Source organism: Numida meleagris, chromosome 5 (genome assembly GCF_002078875.1).
Source record: "Numida meleagris isolate 19003 breed g44 Domestic line chromosome 5, NumMel1.0, whole genome shotgun sequence".
NCBI lineage: Eukaryota > Metazoa > Chordata > Aves > Galliformes > Numididae > Numida > Numida meleagris.
In genome coordinates, this window is record NC_034413.1 from 8,215,022 (window position 1) to 8,232,116 (window position 17,095).

Genomic DNA, 17,095 nt, shown 5'->3' on the forward strand with positions numbered 1-17,095 from the left:
ATAGGAACCTTCCCCCGTCACTCAGAGCAGACAGATGGTGCAAACACGTCTGGGCATCCCCAGGACATAGTTTTCTGTGCCTGCCTTAAGTGATCTTGACTAGAGGGCCTGGGACTCAGTTGCTGCTGTTGCTGGAATGAAGTTGCAGGTTAGCCAAAAACCCGCCTCATACCTACTTGAGATTTAAATAACCAAAGACCCTAATCGAAGTGGTCAACAGCTCTGGGCAGAAGAGGGACATAACATGGATGAAATATTCAAAAACTACTCAGTGATGTCCTGCAGATGGAAGGCTAATTCATGAGTGGTTTCAAGGATTTCAACCAGTGTTTCAGGTAAATTCAGAAGATACTGAAACTAGCTGTAACCAAAACCAACCTTTGAACCTGTGCCTGTTTCCACTGAACCAAGGATTGTTTGAAATACTGTATTTAAGACAGATTTGCATTAAGCAAGTCTGTTCAGAATGTTAGCCCAATTGCATATTTATATGGAATGACTGGACTCTGTTACTTAGATGAGAAACCATTAATTATCAGTTTTTTTTTCTTTTTTTTCTTTGCATTCAGGCTGACTTCTGATGGTAAATAAAGATGGAACAGCTGCAGATTGCTCAGAAAAGATTGAACTATTTCAATATTTTTTTGCCCTTAAGGATGAAAAAAAATCACTCATCCTTCCTTTCCCTTTAAAAAATAAAAGAATCAAGCCTTATTATTATTTTTTTAATTGCATGATTTGGCTTCTTTATTCTTATAAAAAAAAAAAAGCCCAGTAGCTTGCCGTAAGCTTTGGCAGCAGGTATGAAAACACCAGAGGCTCACTCCACTGCTCACAAGGAGTTAAGCCTGCTAAGCACCTTCCAAATTAAATAAATAATAATAAAAATAAACAAATAAAGTTTGTCTGTCTTAATCTTGTGTTATCACTGCATTTTGCCCAGAAAGCTTCTGTAATTTTAATAATGTGAAAAATAATTTCTTTGTCCTTATGGACAAAAAGCCTTTTTCAGCTCATTGTACGGCAGAAAAATCTCGACTATAAGGTGCTTTGTAATTTAGTTCTGATATACACCTTGGCTCACAGGTGTAATTAAAAACCCATTATAATCATCCAACAAGCAAATCAGAGCAGTCCCAAGAGGAGATGAGCCGTGAGAGCCTCTATTTATAAAATCATATTTAATGTAGTCTTATCTCTACCCTGAAAAAAACATCTGTTTAACACACTGTAAACAAAAATATGAAGGTTCCCTGGCCTTTCTGTCAGAGTCACTCATGACATGATCTGCAACATATGCAATTAAGGTGTAGCAGAAAAACTACCCAATTTCTATGGAAACCACTACAAACACATTGTACCTTTGCTCCTGGTTGATACTTTCAGCTTAGGAGTGAGAAAACAAGGGCTGTATGCGAGGGGATCTGAAGGGGTTTGGTCAACAATTTGCAGCCTCTTATTTTTGTCCATCTCTACTCAGACAAAACAGAGGTGGCAACACCTTTTATTTCTCTATGATTTTGTCTTGAAACCGCAGGGAAAAAGCATGTTGCCTCAAGTGTTAATGAGCTCAAATTAGAATTAAACAAACCAACAACTACCAGCGCCATAGCAGAGTAATAAGCATATTTGCATAATCCACCATCTCCCATGCATTTATAGATAACCACGTATTAAATACAGAAGACGAGATGTGGTTTCTGCTACCATGTGGATAAATGGGAATTAGAAGCACTTCATGATTTAAGAAGTCAGATTAAAATAAGACCAATGGAAATTGGTTGCCAGTTAGTGTCAAAGTGTCATTCCAGGAAAGTCAAGCATGAAGCTGAAATCTTTTCTTTTCCACTGCTCCTGAGAAATCATGTCCCTCACCAAAACAGCAGATTTGATATTGGTGTAGAGACATCAAGCTGAGCGCTGGGATCAGGAAGGATGGCGATGAGCAGTGCTGGGTTCAAACGCTGCTCTCCCTGGGAGGAGGACAGATCTGAGCAATAATACAGCATAGAAAAATCTAAAGTCTTCTGCTTGACATTTTTCTTGCTTTTTTGTCCCTTCAGAAGTTTGGAGTGTCCCACTGAATGAATACCCCCAGAATAAATTAGTTTCTCTTTAAGAGTAAAGCTCTATTCCTCCTGTTTATTGAGACCAAGCTTTTACAGGGTGAATATTAAAAGTAGCAATAATAGTATTATGGAACAGATAGTTATCTCTGATTACATGCTGATAAAGTGCAAAATACAGATATGCACAGTCCTTAGAATGTGAAGAAATTAGGTTTAATCTCCATCAAGGATATTGCTAAAAGCAGAACAAACCGAGACATCCTATGTGCGTGGTTTCCTTACACCCGTTTTCCACCTGGAGACCATACCAAGTAGTCTGTAGGATTTCTGTTTGCTGGAGAAGCTCTTTTTTGGTATGTTAAAATGCCAGCCTATCACTGGGAAGGCTCTGGTACCAAATCCAGAAGCAGTCAGAAGTGTCTGAATGCGGTAAGTGTGCAAGACACACAATTGCTTGCCTATGCAAGAGCGTGCCCTCGAACCCCAGCTTTCAAAATCATGAAATCGTGTTCTAAATGAGAAGAACAAGAAGTCAAAATCAGCACAGGAAAAGGCAGCAGCAGCATATACCACTCCTTACTGTCTCTTGCTGCATAACTGAGCCACTTCCCCGCTCTTCTCAATAGCACAGTTGAGTGAAAAGGATTTCCTCTGATGTTCACTTGAGCCAAAGAAACAAAACAAGCTCAAAGCTGAATTTACCACCTTTTTGCAACCACCAAGTATCAGAAGGGACCTTCTGAGATCACAACCAACACACAAAGAAATTAATTTGGTGTTGACACTTCGCGGTGCTTTGAGATTGTAAATCAGAGGCTGCTTGGCAGGTAACAAACACCACCTCCCTTAAACACAGGAACACAGCAGCTGAGGAGACCTTTCTGAGTCATCAAGCACAATCCCCCACTATCACGGATTGCAGCATCTAATATCCCTGCTTCCTTAATAGCCCTCATTATCACAGCACTAAGCATCTGGCAAAGTACACAACACTGCGCTGCCCTCCCACGATGATCTGCGTGCTAAGAGGAGAGATGGATATTTGCTTGTACATTTTGACATACCTATGAACTTCTGAAAACAGGCTATAGTCTCTCATAGACCAATGGAAACCTGGCAGGAAAGATCTTTGAAATATTTCTCAGCCGGCTGAGAAAGGCAGAAATAAAGCAAATTATTTTATCCCCCTCTTATACCTGGAAGGATTAGAGTGTATTTATGTAACACATTCCTGCCATGCAAAAATCTAGTTCCAGACATTAAAAAGAACAAATAAATCTTTTTAGTCTTAAAAAGTCTGTGTACTCGGCTCAGACAGACACATGGCAGTGTCAGGCGGAACGTGTATTCCCTCTGATAATAAATCTCATAACAACACTCAAAGCCAAGTTGAACTGCACATTAGACAATAAATGTCCCAAACTGCTCATCTCACTAAACCTTCATAATAAAATAATATTACACTCTATAATGACACTGTGTAATGATGCCACGAGAGTAATACTCAGGGAAGGCTTCATTTTCCAGGCTTTGCAACAAGTGTGAATCGGTCTGAGGCTTAAAAGGCATTCACAGCCTGAATCCAAACCTAGGTGCAAACAGAACTGTCATATGTGACATAACGCAGACAAACTGCACAAGTGCATGCTCAGAGTTGCTAAGCAAGCCCCAGGAAGCTCCCAAAAGCCAATCACATCTACAACCCATTACATCTGCAGCATTTTTTTCTGACAAAGGTGAATGGCGTGTCCTAGAAAGGCTGGGATACTGCACTGATGCCTCTGAAATTATGAAACAAAAGCAGCTACAGCAAAAAATGCAAGAGAATTGAAGAAATTTCAAAAGTACAAATTTTAAAGAGTTTTTTCTTACAAGTTCCCATGTAGGGAATGCAGGTCCCTCTTCCAGTTTAAAAGAGCCTTACGGCATGCTTGGCCAATGGTGATCTGGTACTCAGATGTAAGAATGCACTGGGTTACCTGTGGTGTCTCTGGTGTTGCCTCTCTTTGCAGTCAGTGAAAATGGAGATGTCATCTCCAGTCCCATGAAGACAGGTGCCCATGCTCCATGTCATGAGTAGAGGGAGGACCACCTGCGAGTACCTCTTTCTCAGGGCCTGCAGATGGATCCTAGGGTGCTGGGTGAAATGTCCAACTTATAGATGACTAAAAGTTGGTTAAATCAATCATTTTGCTCAGCTTCTCCTTCACCTCCCCTTGGAACTTCAAACCCATGATATATGCCGTTGTTGAAATCAATGTCATGTGTTGAAATATTATCAGGTATCTCATAGAACAAATTGTTTGGGAACAAAAGCAGTCAGAAGTAGTAAGATATTTAATTTCAGTGCAACTAAAACAAAGTTTGTTGGGGAGTATGGCAACATTTACTTTTTCCTTCTTGCACTGGCCCAAAATGTTTTATTTTGAATCAAGTCATGCCAAAAAAATCCACAAAATAAAATTAAATCAGTCTTGTACTAATCTGAAATAAAGTGTCTTATTTAGACTTTCCGGATAGAAGAACAGAATATCCAGATGGAAGGCAAATCTTTCCTAATCATTTTAATTTTGTAATAGCATCACTTTCTCATGATTCTGCACCAGGCCCTGTAGCTGCGATGCCAACGTTTCAGACACTTTTGATTCACAGATATAACAGAAATAAAAATCCACAGAATTTAACCCTGAAGACCCACTTGAACTGAAGCCCTTGCAAGTATTGGCAGTAGCCCGCCTTAACCCCAGAAGTTTAGTTGTTGTTTTTGTTCTGTTTCTAAACCAGACTTATAAAAAATTCATGCTATGAATACAGAGTCCATTATACAGGGCTGAAATACACTAAGAACAGGTTTAAATAGCTAGTTCATCCCAGTCAGTGTCTCAGGAATTAAGGAATTATACATCGAACAGGCCCCATTTGCCATGTGGGTGCTGTGTCTTTTATACTATCTTTCTGGTGGAGTTTTTTACTCGAGGAGTGGGAGCAGAATGAGCAGCAGATCCAAAAGATGGCTGAGATGCATGCTGCAGCTCAGAAAGGATGACTTGATGGAAAGACATTGCAGCAAAGAGCAGAACAGCAGGCCTAAAAGTATTGGGTGTGAGCTCATGCTGTAAGGATGGAGGGGCCATGCCTGCCTCTCCCTGCAGCCAAAGGCCACTATCACTAACCTTCATTCCCAGTCTATTGAGGAGTTGTACCAGGAGCAAGGAGCACGTGAAATGTTCTAAGTGTTCAGGCAATCTACAAGGCAAAAATTGATAATTTCACTTTCAGAAATAAATCAGCAGCAGTTTCATTAATTGTTCATAGAGGGCTCAGTGAAAGCTGTATCTTGTATATATTGACAGGGCTGCATTATAAAGCATCTTAGTAAGGATCAAGGCTTTACATGCTAATCACTCAAATGCTCGATTCCTTACTTATGATTCATTTTTGGATGCAGACAAGGAGTGAACAGATACGTATTATGTGTAAATAGAGATGTGGATGTGTTTAGGAGACATTAGATTCACCTTCTCTCAGTTGCACTGCACAGGTTGCTATTTTTCTGTACCTTCCACTAAGGCACAAGCTGGTGGATCCCTTGCTGGACTGGGGTCATAGTTCCTTGCTCTGCCCAGTGATGACTAAAGGCGCAGACAGACAAAATCCTGACCTTAAAAATGTCCATTATAAAAAACATCAGTTGACTACAAAAGGGACAGAATCTCACCTCTTTTTTTCCTGCAGTTCTCAGGTGTTGCCACAAATGCTCAGCCATACTCAGGGACCGAGGTATCTTGAGCCCCTGTATTTTATTTACAGACGTGGAAGACCTTTGGGGGTCACAGAACTAGCAATAGGGGAGTGAAGAGGTCATGGCTCTCCAACAAAAACTCAATCCATTACTGGACACATGGCGATAGGTCAATTGTGGGGTCCCCACAGCCACATGGGAGATGTATTTACACATCTGCACAGCTTCCTCACACACTCTGGCTGTGCTGGAACAACTATTTATTACAACACCCCTCTAAGTGCTTTTGTCTAAAAGTATGGCCACATGAAGTAAGCCTCCCTACAGATTTCTGACACGCTCTTCTCTTACCTACTCTTCGGATGCTTTTGACAAACGCTAGTGAAAACAGACTCTTGAGGCGTGGGGTTAATTGTGCTCCCTTTTCTGTTTAAATAAGTAAGTATTTTGCAGACTGAGAATTGCTATTTCCAGAAATATATAAATCAGTTAAAAGTTTCATATCCCCCCCTCATGGATAATTTCAGAGCCTGAATCATCTGTTTTGCAGCAATTAAAACAAAGGACGCTTGTTCGGATGCATTGTTTTCACACTAGAAAGCCTGTCTGCCTTCAGCTGTCTTTACCAACTAGGAATTCAAGAAGAAAGAAGCTATTAAAGTTTCCTCTACCCAGTTTAAATGTGGCACAACACACATTCCCAGCCAACTTTTCAGACTAAACATCTTAGTAAATTCTTCCTGACAATAGTTAGTGACAAGCATGTCAAAAACAACAAACTCAGTCACATATAAGGCTTATCAATAATTTAGTTTTTTCCCCCCACGAGAGACTGTGTGTTTTGCAATAATGAAATATATGATTTTAAAAATAAATAATAGGCTGTTGTCAGGCCGATTGTAGCTAGAAGTTATGAATTTGATTGATTGATTGAACATTTGACTTCATTCTCTCTAGCAAGATCAAAGCGAAACTCTTCCATTTGCCCAAGGCCACTTGCAATTTATTTAGAGATTGTGTTCATATCCCAGCAGGTAGCAATATTGGACTGAGGTACACAGAAAATCAGCTCTTTGAGGTTTTTCTGAGTCCAAGGGATGCAACAAATGAGATTTTTTTAGTTCATTAAATCATTAACCACTTAATCACTAAAAACCACAGCATTAGTTATATTTTCCCTTAGCTAAGGGTAACAAGGAAGCCGTCATGGTGCTGAAAACTTCTGCTTTAACATCGATGCCTTTGTCAAATATGACAAGTCTGTATTTTTTATTTATATGGCTATTTGCCCCCTCCCCCTTTTTTGGTTTAATTAGCATGGCAGGAGGCAGTGACACCCAAAAGCGACAGGCGTATGAATTGCAATGAGAAATTCTTCTAAGAGCAGTACGGAGAAGAGACATACACGTGCATGAAAGCACACCAAAGATATTTGTACAGCAAATATTGCAAATACCCATGTGTAAAAAACCCCAAACAAATCAGCCCAGCCTAACATGAAACCTTCAGTCACCATGAGACAGAGCCATACCAGCTGCTTTCTTCCCCCTCTCCAGATAGCATTCACATACCATCTACAGACATTTGCAAGGCTTCCTCAACAAAAATTAAAAAAAAAAATAAAAATAAAATCATTCTTGAGCTGCCCTGTATTCGTCCTACACAAGATTTGGGGATTAGCAGCATTAAAAGAAACAAAACCCAACCCCATTGCAGAGGGGTCAGCGCAGGCGGCCGAGCAGCAGCTTGTTGGCAGCGATGCACACGCATGCAAATCAGCGGCGGCTGCACGTGGGACCCAGCGGGGGCTGCCAGCAACAAAGAACCAGCAGCCCCAGAAAGCCTGTTAGGCACAAAGATAAGGATGAGCGAGCAGGGAAGGAGGACTTCTAGGAGCCAAGTGATCCCACCTCAGGACAAGGCAGCAGGTTGGTGGAACACGAACGATCCCACAGCAGGTCCAGCCTTGTCCCATATCTTTTCTGATAACAGCCCATTAGCCAAGGGAAGGGTTGTCACAGTCAGCAAGTCTAAGTGACAGCCAGCACCATGGCTTTATTCCTCACTACAAGCTCCGCAGAAAGAATAAGCGTTTCAGAAATCCTTAATTATCTTTCTTTGTACCACATGACTCTAAGATGATGTGATATTAATGGATGACAGAAAGGACAGTTTGCTGCAAAGCATTACCAATGGGTATGCTTCCCTATGTATTATGTGTACTGACCTCAATTCCCAATCTTGAGTCTTGTTGCTCCTGACATACTCTGCAGTAGCATATCTAAGCACGCTCCAGTCAGCCGAGCCACAGCAAATGCTCCCAAGCAACTGGTTATGATAGGAATGATAGCACAGGTGGGCAGTAAGCAAAGATTTCTGTGCCAAGCTCCTGTATAGATGCAGGACAGGAAATGCCTTAAGAAGCAAGACAAAACGACAGTGACGGACCTCTAGATATTTTCCCTGACCTCTAGATATTTTCCCTCTAGGTTAAGATTGCTGGTTATGATCCTAGAAAATCATGATATTTTTAATTACTAATATTTAATTTTCAAAAAAATGAAGTTTGTTCCTTACACAGTCTGTCAGTGTCATGACAGACTACAGGTTGGCCCCTCAGCTTGTCTCCACTCCTGTGCATCCACTTTGTTCTCCTTCACACTTTTTGTAACTAGCTTCCCCTCAAAGCGATAAAAACCACAGCCTTTCTGTCTGATGCGCAAAAATCCAAACTATTCCAATTATGTTTGCAGCTCCAGTTTCAGACTTTCTCACTGAAATACATGGGTACACAGGTTGACATTTACTTTGCTGCCTCTTGAGAAGCTTCTGTAGGAAAACGGGTGCAAAAGTATTTGCTCTATCTAGGCATAGTGGCAACTGCCTAGATTTCAGCACGAATTTTGGGAGCTTCTTTGCCCTATAAAGAATCTATCTCCCAGTTTTATTAAACCTCAGAGAACAGGCTGTTAGAAAAAGAAAACAAAATATCTCGGGCACTTCCCATAGGGACAGGAAGGAGACAAATGGGAGGAAATCATATTCCCCTGATATTTGTATTAGTGCCACTATCGCTGCCTCAGCAAAAGCCATGTTATTTGGAGGCAGGTAGTTTGTTGCTTGCCAGTGCATAACTACCACACTAGAAGACAGAACCCAAGTGTCTGAACTATCAGATCCAGCAAGCAGAAAGCATTCAATAACTGGAGAAGAAACAGGTTAAAAACATACCTGTCATGGCTACTTCTCTTACAGTCCTTTCCAGCTCTCACTTTCAAAAATATAGAAGATCACTTGATCTTCTTTTCCAAGACCTCAGTGTTTCAATGGGACAACCTACTACGCAGTCCAAGACCCTTGTAATAGCTCCTGGATGTTCATGGGACAGGATTGCTCAATCATGGCTAATAGAAGCAGAAACATAGAATTAGTGATTCAAGCATTCATTTTTTTTTTTTAAGAAATGCTCTACTTGGAAAAGCCATTTCACAGTGAGAGCTGGGAACGCAAGCACACAGTGCCAGTCCTCCCCTTCCCATTTCTCCCAGTCATTAGGGAGAACAAAGCTACTCCAGCTGTAAAAAGAAATACAATTAGACCAGGCAACACTGGGTACAAATGGACTGCCCCATATGAGAAAAGGAAAAAGGAAAAGCTTAACAGAGCAGTGTCAGAGTGGTTTCACTCATACAGTAACTTTCATACAGTATGGCGCTAAAAAGAATAAATGGTGAATATTTTCTCAAAAAGCAAAGATTAATCAAGTTCTCCGTGACAGTCCAGTATCATAAGGGGCCAAAGGTCCTGCTAAGTAACTCTTTAAGACAGGCATATAAGATGCATACCAAAGAATGCACACACTCTACACAAAATACAGCTCTTTACAGTGATCACCAGTCACTAGAGGGCATTTATGTCCATGAAGCTGTCAGACCCAATTTTTTCCACTGAAGGTATGATTAGTTAATGAGGCTTGACAGTTCCTAGAGATCAGTAACAAGCTGAACATAATCATGTAGAAGCAAATGTGTAAGCACAATTAGCAGAGTTCCTCTTAGACTTTTTCTCTGAAATGTTGGCTGAGTTACAAGAACAAGCCTGGCTAGCTGTCTTGGTGGTGCAGCCTGAAGGCAAGGAAAAGCAAAAGCCTTCAGGGTTCCATGGCAGAATTAGGAAAAAGATTTAACTCCCCTAGGATGAATGGATTGGGAGCAGAAATTCAATTTGCCTAGAAAAATGACCTGAAAGGGCACCCAGACCTGATTCAAAAACAGAAGCCTAATGTATTGAGAACACTCTTTTGCACTGTAACAGGTAGGAAGTGGTTGGCCAGGGCACCTCACCAGCTAGGAAGGTCATGAGGAATTTACATGCATGTTCCATGGTGCGATGACTTAGATATAAATGCTTCTTGTAAGAATAATTAAACAATACACTGGAGGGCAAAGCAGCAAGTGAATCAAACGATAAGAGCAGCTCAATGATCGCCTTGAACAATCTGAAGCAGGCACGACAGATTAGTTAAAAGTTTAAGAACAGTGTTTCCACGCCATCTGATTTATCAAAAATGTCATTCTTCAAACGTCAATGCTCAGGTGATTAAGTGAAGAAAAGGAATCAGACTAGACTACAGACACTCTCTGGGACATGAAGAAACTAGGTATGTTTAGAATAATTGATAGAGAGCTAGATAATAACATTGTTTCCCATCATAAAAACTGTCTCAACACTGCCTTCCCACTATTAAAATAAACCATGGTCTGGTTCTAAGCCATTTGCTGATTTCAGTGACAGATTACATAAAGGAGCAGATTATAGGTGTTACATGCAGATTCATCTTCTGCACTAACACTGATGGTGAAATGAGTATTGCAAGTCAGTCTAAGTAACAGAACTGCAGAGATTGATTCAGAAAGAGTTCAGTAGTGAGCTGAGCACATCCAGCCTTTGAAAGAAGAAAACTCTAAGCTTAGCCTCACAGAAAGCAGTGGAGTGACTGAGTAGGCTTTTAGGGAAGATTTCAGCACTTTTGCCATTCATACTGGAAATACAATTGCATAAGTTAACAAAAACTTTAAACAAAATGTCCTGAATGCACCAACAGTCTGGAACTGATGTTTTAAATTAGCTCATTTTTCTCAGGCTTGCTCATCCATTATTTGCTCAAACGTGAATAAGTATTCAGAGTAGGAAGAAAAATCAACCACTGAGTCATGGAGCAAATCTGAGCAAAAGTCCTGTGGCCTTCAAAGCCACCTCTTACTTAATGAACAAGGTATTTACAGTCTTGCTAATGACAAAACATTAGCATTGTTTTAGTCCTGCTAGCCTAGGAACACAAGCAAGAGAGTGTCAGTCAGAAAGGAAGTTACCTTATATTAAGCCAAATGGTCTTGCCTCTCCTTACAGGTCTCATACACTTTGGCAGTCATGGCTACAGCACAGAAGATAAACTTCATCACTTGAAAGGGCAACTACCCAACACAAGATAGATTAAACAACAGCATCTGCTCTCTAGCTGGTTTACAAAAAAAGCTGTAGCTCTTGCCACAGATTGTGCCTCGTGAATAACACCATCTTCCCCCAGCTGGGTTGCTTTGCCCCCTTTCATTCCAGCTTTCTGCACAGGTGCTCCATGGCCATTGCAAAGGAAGGAAAGTTTGGAGTTTTGGATTCCCTCCCTGGCTCTGAAGGTGTCTATAAATGTAATAAATAAATAAATAAATAAATAAATCCAGTCTAGAGATGAGAAGATTTTACAGCCATCTAAGAACAGCTGAAATAACAAAAAGACTTTTCAGCATTCAGTATTCAAGAAAGTACATGCAAGTGTAAACCACAGCTAAAAATGAGAGGATGCATCTTCAATCCAGAAGAAAAGAATAAATACATAGACTAAATCCCTGACAAAAGTTCCTGGGTAAAAAAGATAATTTGAAGTTTTGTAACTGCGGAAAAAAAGAAAGAAAAGTCACCCTGCACATCAGTGAGGTGGAAGAAAGTTCTGGTTATCTGTGTTGGCAGGGAAACGGCAATTAATGAAAATCACTCACATTCTCTGCCTACTGCCAGCAACGGTTGACAAGCTAAAATTGGCACATAGTGATATGCCAAAAAATGCTGTGTGTATTGGCAGCTCTTCTTTATCCTCCCGGTACCCCCCAGCAGCTGAATTTTTTAGAGATTTTGGATTTCTCTGCCAGTCTCCTGCTGTTGCTTTGGTACTACAGCATGGTGGGCTCCTAGCATAGGTTCCCAGGCATTTAAAAAATGAATAAATAGAATCAGTTGTAGCTGTACTGGGAGTGCAAGTTCAGAGCAGCTATTCATGTTTATCCCATGGCAACTGCTGGTCTTGTTTAAGCAATCATCTTGAGCGTGGTAAGGCAACTTCGAGCTTGCTCCACAACCACCGAGTCTTACAGCTGCAACTTCTACACGCTTAGCCATCTAATGAGGGCAGTAGCTCTGAGCTAAGTCTGTAGGGAACGGTACCCATCTGAAAGCATGAGCCACAACATTCACGGCTGTGATCATAAGCCAGTGGGAAGTGCTAAGGAAAGGAGCGGGAGCCCTGTGTAAAGCTGATAAGGTGCAATGAGCATTTTGGAAGAGTTCTTCACCTTGTGTGACTACTGGAGCAGGAGCTTCTTGTCAGTCTTGCTTACCTTCCATCTGCACATGCAGCACCTTCCCTAGCTCTCACTCTACTTGTCTCTATAAGAATGCTTCCCATGTCACAGCTGCTTGAGTCTCCTCCTCCAAAGAGGATTTGCTGATACATAGTGCAGAACTTCATTAATTGGCTCAAATCAGAGACACCAATACAGCTGACTCAAAGGAAGCTGTGTTTGTGTAACCGAGCCAAAATTGCCCCTTAACAGCCATAAAAGGCCCTGGAAACCTCAGATAAAAGGTTTTGTAGAAGTTGACAGAGTGATAATTAAAGCTGACTGCTCTGATTTCAGCCAAAGACATCCTGACCTCAACGTTCAGGCAAGGAAAAGCTGGCAGTCAGAGCAGACCGAGATAGGTGCTGAGCTAACCGTGCAGCTACAGCGATGTCTTACAGCAACAGAACACATGGTGGAATCCAAAGGTTCCTCCCTTCCCAACACTGTGAAGCACAAGCCATGTGGGGCTGGGAAAACAGACACCGTGTGCACGCTGAAGACATGGGAGGTCAGCAACAAATCACCGCATAGGATACGCCGCCAGTCCTTCCCCTTTGGCTTTGTTTTCTAGAGCACGCAGAAAAGAAATCAGTGAACCTACAAATGTGCTGATGTGACCTCTCCTATTGTTCCTCTGGGCTCAGACACCAGCGCTGCTACGAAGCAGCTCTGTGCTGGCATGGCACTGTCGTCTTGACATGCAAATGAGCAAAAACCAATGGAATACCTTCCAGAGCTTATTAATGCCCAATTTTTTTTCTGTATGCTGTATTTACTTTTTGATGCTTTCATAGTCTCTCAGAATAACTTAGATGTATTCCTGCTTCGACTGCTACAATTTTTCCCCAGCTGACTTGCAGCCTTAGTGTTTGTTTGTATATACATCTAGATGTGTGTAAACCCAGCTTACTTTAGGAACAGGAATATTTTAAGCAATTCAATCACCAGAAGAAAAGCATATGATGATTCTTTGAAATCCCTTAGTGAAAAACAACTGCAGTGCCCCCATCTTGCTATAAAACAGCCAGAAAATCTGAGACCTAACACCCAGCAACAAGGATGCGGCTCCCGTGAAGTGAGAGCCCATGTGCCATTCAGCAGGAAAAAAAACACATCATTTCCCTCTGCTTTTGTCTCATCTGGAACGAGACAAAAAGAACGCAAGTCAAATCTCAGATGAAACTTATACTGCGAAAACTGTTCTAGAAATGCACTATTTTATGGGTTTTTTTTGCATAGTTTTTAGCTCCCCTGAGTCTAAAACAACCCCCAGCCCCTTCCAGCAGACTTCTGAAAGAGCAACACTGAGATCTTCAGTGAGCTTGGCTTATAACGAAGAGCAGGGTTTTACCCAATCCTCCTAATATTGAAATCTTGATTCTGTCTGACAAGACACTGGGGTTCAGGGAGCAGCTTACCTTGGAGACACACAGTGGACATCCCACATCAGCATCTCTTACGCACTGGCTGTAGGACAATCAGAAACACATTCATCTACTATGGTTGAGCTGAACATTTTCCCTTTTGCCTGCACATCAGCTGATACTGGAATCAATGGAACACAATATAAATGCTCTTCTACTGAAGAGCTCCCTCATTTTCAAGTGCCATAGACATCCAAGTAAGACGTAGTGAATGCTGCGAGGTGCTGTCTCAAAGAAGTGACATTTTTACCCTCCCTGATGCTTGCTGAGCTCCATTTCTGCTTTATCCCACCTATTCCCACCAAAAAGGCAACTTTTTGTGCATTTGTTTTGATTATCAGAAGTGAAAGCTCACAGGCATTGCAATAAGCTCTCAGCCAGGCTGTTCACATGATTACTTTGTGCAAAGCTAAAAACATTTTTAGAATTTGGCAAGCAAAAGACCTCATGACTAAGACATGTATTTTAAGGCTACTCTGTGTTTGTTTGTTTTTTTGATGTCTATAGGAATAGATACTAAAGCACTCAGAATAGCTGAGAATCCTATCATTGCCTAATAATAGCACTTATTTTAACATCCTTGGATATATATAGGATCTTGAGGTTCACATCCAGGGAGAGTTTATTTTGTTTAAACCACAAATGTTGTCCAGTGGTCCAGACAGTCCTAATTTTATTTTGCTTAGGGGAAAAAAAAAAATGGAGACAAAGTGTTTTCATTTTCCAGCATCTTCAATAAAGCCACAGTTTATTGCTAATACCTGACTCAGTGAGTATTGTCTCCAGGCCCAGCGCTGCCATTGATTACTCCAAGGTTTTCAACAAGCTGCAGCCCGTGGTGCCTCCCGAGGATGAGAGCAGACCAAAACAAGGTGGGTGGGGTAAGGAGGAAGGGGATGTTTCAGTTCAGAGGATGCTGTACTACGTACAACTTGGCCTCAGAACATAAACGGCACACTGCCCTTGGCAATGAGAAAGTTAGCAAACAAAATACCGCAGGACTTTTTGCAACAGTTCCTGATAAATATCAGAACAGCTCTGGATTTCTTTTAACGTTAGAACTGAATTTGGATCTGAAAACAAAGGATAAATGTGTTTCTTCTGACATTTTATGTTGTCTGATGACATACTACTTCATTGCTTTTTCTTTATGATGTAATTTTTGTAAGTGATACCAGTTGTCATCAAACGTCATAAAAGCCAGACTTGCCTCAAGTCATCAGTATTTACTGCTCTCCTACAGCAGAGCCTGTTTTGAGTTTGGTGCGCATGGCTTTAATTGTTTAATGGAAGAGAGAGTTAAGCTCAGCTTTCCCTGGTATAAAATATCAGTCTGAGATGGACCTGTTGACATGATGCAATTGAGATATTCCGGCAGCTGGTGCAGCAAATGCTCTTTAAGAATAAACTGAAAAAAATAAGGGAGGGGGTGGGGAAGAGATGGGGATTAGGCTGGATGAGGGGATGAGCAACAGGATACCAAGCCTTTTGCCTTTGGGCCAGCGATTCAAATTCTCCTCAGGTCAGGAGCACCCACCGATGCAGGGTCACTTGGACTGAGGGGCCAGGCCAGCAGGTGTCCCCAGCACTGTGCGTGGCACTGATTCACACTGCAGGTAGTGGGTGAGGCCAGGAGAACCAGAGGGAAACAACCTGCCCTGAAAAGGCGAGTGCTGAGATCTGAGCGATGCCCATGGTGGTCAGCCAGCAGCTCCTGGGAAAAGCAGGCCCTCCAAGCAGACCTCTGCCCCTTCACAGGTTATTTTGCATCTCAAATCTTCTATCTGATGGAGTCATAAGGAAACAAGCAAAAAAAGAAACAAGCAAAACAACAGCAACAACAACAACAAAGACCCACATCCTTTCTTCACTACTTCTTGTTCTTCCTTGGTTTTCCAAACCCTACCTACCACAGAAAATCATGGCCCATGCTGTCACTGACTGTAGGGATACCACATCCCAAATGGAATATCAGCCTCACACAGACCTGTTCTTTCCATTTATTGTCTCCTTTCAGTCAATTTTTAAATCTTGGTGGCCACTCTCCCTTTGTTGAGGGGACGCAGTTTCACTACTTGGCTGGTTCAAGGCTGACTGGAAGAAAAATTTGGGCTATATACGGTCACTAAAACATACACAGAAGCTTCTTTGAAACAGATGGGGACTGGAGCAGCAGAAGTTTGACAGGGCAAGGAAAGTAACAGAGAGCAAACATGGCATTTTTGGAAAGAGCTCTCTGAGCTCATGAGTCTCTAGAGAGCTGCATATAACTCACTGAAACAGCTGAAAGCAAGGAATAAAATTCACCTGCCTTGTTAGGAGAGCATTCTTCACAAAACCCTGCTAATTTGGCTCTTAACATGCCCTCACTAGTGCACAGACACAGGCAGAAGCACTTCTGCTCACTTGCCACATTCACTTGGGCTGGGAGGGTTTATTTTATTTATTTCTTTGTTGCCCACACAGCTGGCAGAGGGAGCCTGTAGCAGCTTCAGCTCACATTTGTCTTTGTGAATATTTAACGCTGCCACCCAGGATACCAGCACTAGGTCACCACACCGCAGTGAAGCACAGGTGCTGTGCTTTTCAGATGTGCCTCAGATTGCATATCCTGAAACCTGCTAAAAATAAATAAATAACATTGAAATTCCAAGACTTTGCTTGCAGTTTTAGTCGGCTCTCCAGGTCTCCTCATACCTGGCATGAGGCAGACTGGATTTTGTGTTCACAGACATGAAATGTAGGGAAGTTTGTTCAGGGTCTATTAAAACCTGTTTTTATCACATGCTCAGCTTTCTTCGGCAGCACTCTGAGGCTGCATTTATTTATTTTGCATATATCTACCATGGGTCCTCTATGCAAATTCATTCATGAGATCTCATATCTTGTCTATGAAGTGTCACTGCACTTCACACGCAGGTAAACCAAGATGAGCAACCACTCTGGATGCTTGGGGAGATCTCTGAAAGCTGATCACAGCTCCTCCAAACGCAACCCAGTTAGGGGCAAGGTTTCAGTAACCAGCTCTCTCTGCACCTTCCAAGGTGAGACACATGTCTCTGTCTGGTTCCCCCCTCCTGTGCACTGAGTCATTTAAGAGGAAGCTGAGCTGCTGTCTCCACTGCCTTGTAGGCTGACAAAGCATCTTCCTGCCTGCAGCCAGAAATTTCAAATACTTGCACCTTG